The 4,688-nt window shown below is 57.4% G+C and overlaps 1 pseudogene; it reads left to right on the top strand.

Annotated features, from left to right (window-relative positions):
* Positions 1 to 2,031: 2,031 nt before the first annotated feature.
* Positions 2,032 to 4,688, top strand: LOC147992360 (uncharacterized; annotated as a pseudogene).

A 4,688-nucleotide genomic window follows, 5' to 3' on the forward strand; every position in this document is an offset into this window, starting at 1 on the left:
GAGGGGTCGAGGTTCCATGACGATGCCCTTAAGAGGGTGATGACACCAGACACCACTTTCGTCGAGCCCGAAAAGGGACTAAGGTTTTCACCCCAGAACCCTGGCACCATGAGAGGACCCATAGCAATGCACACTAGAGGGGAGCGACACCTGTAGGTGCCACCGTTGTCGTCGCCCTAAGCCCAATGCTTTCGCTCAGACCCACACAAGTGCCACTCACAGACACAAGGTTGCTGACACACCCCACAAGGGAGGGGCATGACCTCCCATGCTAGGCCTCCAGATCCAGACCAGGGATCACCATCGTGGAAGCCACGATGACACCAGGATGACACGAACCGCGGGTGAGTGGATCCGTCGAGCCAAAGTGCTGCCACGATCGGGAGCTACCAAATCCAACGCCGCTCCACGTGCCCAGGATCCCATACATGAAGGAATATCCCAACTGGATCTTACCATCCTCACGTCCAGGGTGTAAATCCTTAGGGTTAGCCAACAATATCGTCGTTCTGGTAGCCTGAAGAGGGGCCGCCAGAGTGGTAGGCCATAGGCCCATAGCAAACTGGACCCCATCCAGCCCGTGGCGCCTTCCACCCCTAGCCCTAGATCTACACCACCAACCACCAGAAACAGGCATGCCACCAACACTCATCGTCGACCAAGGCAAGCCGAATGAGCCCTCACACCGCGCTATCAGGGCGGGTGTTCACCTCGCATCGTCCAGAGCACCGAAGCGCAAACACGAGCATGCAGGAGCTTGATGCCACGTTGCCACCACGAGCCATGCCCGCAGCCCGCTACGACCCACCAAGCCCCGCCACCGCACATCAACCTGTACGTGCGGAGGGGCACCACCCACCACCTCTGACAGTCACCAGTCGCCAGGCCTCTGACAACCGGCCGCCGTAGCCCCTAGCCACTATCTGTCGTGCCTGGAGACTCCAGCCACCAGTGCCACCCGTGTCACCCATTTGTCCTAGATCCTAAATCGATATCCCGTTGCCGCCACGGGTGCACCAGCCACTGTGCTATGCCGCCGCGCCCCACGAATGCGATGTGCCTCTGCCCGAGGAGGATGACCCACACCATCTCCAGTTGAGAAGGTGAGAGAATGAGCCCCCTCACCGTCGGCACTACCAGGGCTTTGCCCGACGACACGAACTGATGGATGCGAGGAGAGGGGGGCGCTAAACCGACAACGATTTAGGGTTTCCCCTAGTCGCATGTGGGGACGATTCGGGTGGGAGAGGTAGAAGAATTTTATGTTTTTATCTTGGTTAGCTCAGTTCCTTTATTGTGTTAAGAGTACGTCTTTTACATATAGAGGCCGAATAAAAGAATTGGGAACACTAAAAATCTGACATCAAATTTCTTGACATGGCAAATCTAATTTTTTTTATAGCAATTTATATTGGCGAGATGATGTCAAATATAGCTTGCAAGCATAATAATTTTCTAGCAAAAAATAAACCAAGACAGATTTGCCGTACTCATTAACTAAACTTGCTATCCTTGAAGAACATGATTTGCCATGAAAAATATTCGATTTGGCATGCTAAAAAATCTGATGTCGGATTTGCAGCGGAGTCCAGAAAAATAGACAGACTGAATAAAATTTAGGGCTTCATCCAACCATGTTTGAACGTGATTACATTAGCATGCCTCCTCAGCAGGGTATCTGTCACCTCATTCTATTTTCTGGAGTAGTGACCAGTGAGTATAGGTACTTCCGCGAACTCCTTCAAAACTAGTACACAGTCTGCATAGATTGTGTTAGAGTATACCGTATGTGCGCTTGTATAGCTTCGCACATACGTATGACAGTTAACCGTGTTGCCCCTTGTATAGGTTAGTGGCGTATGTCCTCGAGTAGTGGCTCACCCCATGATCTCCATTAGTCCGGTGTGGCTCCGCAAGTGTACATATACCCATTGCCTACGTGCTAATGAGATGTGTGTGAGTTCTCTCCCTAATCTTCAGTTAACATGGTATCAGATACCCCTCCCCCCGGATCTTGCTTCCACTGCCGCTATGGAGCACGCCGACGACCCTGCCATTGACGTTGTTCCCCTGGCCAACGCTCCCCCCGTCCCTGCTGCTGGCGCTCTCCCGTCGCCTGCCACCACGCCACCTGCTACCGCGCCGTTGGTCGCCTCCCTAGCTCTCCCACCTCCTGCTCCCGCAGTCGCCGCTGCGTCCCTGCCTTCCTTCTTCCCGTCCTTGGTCCTTCAGACTGGCGACATTCGCCGTCATGTGTTAGTCACGCTCGACCTGCTCGCCGGCAACTATACGCAATGGCACCGCCACTTTGACACTGTCATCGGCATGTTTGGTCTGCGCGATCACGTCGACTCCGCGGCGGTCTCTCGCCTCGACGACCCCGAGTGGATGATGGCGGATCACGTCATGGTGCACTGGCTCTACACCACCATCTCGCCGGAGCTCCTCGACGATGTCATGCAGCCGGAGGACACCGCGCTCGTCGTGTGGACGGCCGTCGACGACATCTTCCGCGACAACCACCTTACACACGCCTTCTACGTCGACGCCGAGTACCACGCGCTGGTGCAAGGAGACATGTGGATCATGCAGTACTGCACACGGTTGAAGACCTTCACCGACCAACTGCGCGACCTCGGCCAGCCCGTCTCCGAGCCCCGCCAGGTCTTTCATCTCCTTTGTGGGTTGAGCCGGCAGTACCACTCCGCCATCCCGAACATCACCTCTCAGGTTCCGCTCCCCTCCTTCCTGCAAGTTCGCTCGTTCTTACTGCTGGAGGAACACCGTGCAGAGCAGACCGCACGCATTCAGTCCGCCCACGCCCTCGTCGCCGGGCGCGGCTCCGCTCCTGCACCAGCACCTCCCGCGCCAGCCTCCGACAACACCCGTGGGCGCGGCCGTTCTCGTCGCTGTGGCCGTGGCGGCTCTTCCCCGACACCACCTGTGGCTCCGCGTCCGCCCAGCGTTCCTGCTCCGGCGCCCGGCGCCAACTCGTCGACGGGTCTCGTCCAGGCCTAGCCCGTGGCCTGGCGCGCTCCGGGCTCTGGTGTGCTGGGTCCGCGCCCCGGCACGCCGCCCCAGCAGGCGATGTTCGCCGCGCCCTCCATGGGCGCGCCCGCACCGTACACCTTCGCCCCCCGGGAGGTTCGCCCCCTGGCTATGCACCGCCGGCCGGCTACGGCGCCCCAGGCGCTTCTTCCTCCTCCCAGTCCCCGGCGTGGGACATGGCCTCCTTTCAAGCGGCCCTGCACAGCGCCACGGCTGGCCCCTCAACCTCAGGGTCCACCCCAGAGTGGTACCTTGACTCTGGCGCCGCGACACACATGTCTTCATCGCTGGGTAACCTCCTTTCCGTCTGTCCCTCCTTCTCTGATTCTCACATCATTGTGGGCAGTGGTGAGTGCCTGCCGATCACACACGTCGGCACCGGCTCTCTCATCGCCGGCACCTCGCCCATTCAACTCCGCAACATGCTCGTTTCTCCTTCTCTCATTAAAAATCTTCTCTCTGTCCGGCAACTCTGCCGCGATAATCCCGTTTCGGTTGAATTTGACGCTTGTGGTTTCTCTGTTAAGGACCTCCGAACCAAGGTGGTGATCCTCCGTTGTGATTCTAATGGCGACCTCTATCCAGTGGGCACTCTGGCGCCTTGCTCTTCACGGTCCTTCACCGGTATTGCCGACACGGACCTCTGGCACCAGTGTCTAGGGCACCCCGGGGCTGCCTTGCTCTGCCTCGTCGCCGATCATCTTCCACTGGCCTTCAGCAAAGATGGACATCATGTCTGTAGCAACTGTCATTTAGGCAAACACAAACGTCTTCCTTTTCAGTCATCTAGCAGTAGCAGCATGTTTCCATTTCGGCTCTTGCATCTTGATGTATGGACCTTGCCGGTTGTAAGCATCTCGGGATATCAATTCTATTTGGTTGTGCTCGACGATTTCACTTACTATGCTTGGACTTTCCCGCTCAAACACAAGTCGGAAATATTTGCCATTCTGCTTGAGTTCTTTGCCTACGTCCAGACACAATTTCAGCTCCCTGTCCTCGCGCTTCAGACCGACAACGGCTGCGAGTTCGACAATGCTGTTGTCCACTCCTTCCTCGCTCGCCATGGCGCACACTTCGGCCTTTCCTGCCCATACACAAGCCTGCAAAACAGCAAAGATGAACGGGTCCTCCGCCCACTGAATGACGGGGTGCGCGCTCTCCTGTTTCACGCCGGCATGCCGGCGCGCTTCTGGGCTGAGGCGCTCAACACCGCCACCTACCTCCTCAATCGCCGGCCCTGCCGCGCCACCGCCCCCCGGACCCCACACGCCCTCCTGCTCGGTGTCGAGCCCGATTACTCTTCGCTCCGTGTGTTCGGGTGCTTGTGCTTTCCCAACCTTGCATCCACGGCGCGCCACAAGCTCGACCATCGTTCCGTTGCGTGCGTGTTTCTTGGCTACCCATCTGATCACCGTGGCTACCGGTGTTTTGACCCTGTCACTCGGCGTGTGTTCACCTCGTCCGCTCCTGCCGTGCCCACGGATGTCTTCCTTGATTTCCGAACCAGTCTTTGTGTCGCCGCCGCCGACGTCCAGACTGCCAAGGGGAGGGGGGGTGTTAGAGTATACCGTATGTGCGCTTGTATAGCTTTGCACATACGTACGACAATTGACAGTGCTGCCCCTTGTATAGATTAG

The sequence above is a fragment of the Triticum urartu genome, chromosome 1A (genome assembly GCF_056163025.1).
Source record: "Triticum urartu cultivar PI428250 chromosome 1A, HENAU_Tu73, whole genome shotgun sequence".
NCBI lineage: Eukaryota > Viridiplantae > Streptophyta > Magnoliopsida > Poales > Poaceae > Triticum > Triticum urartu.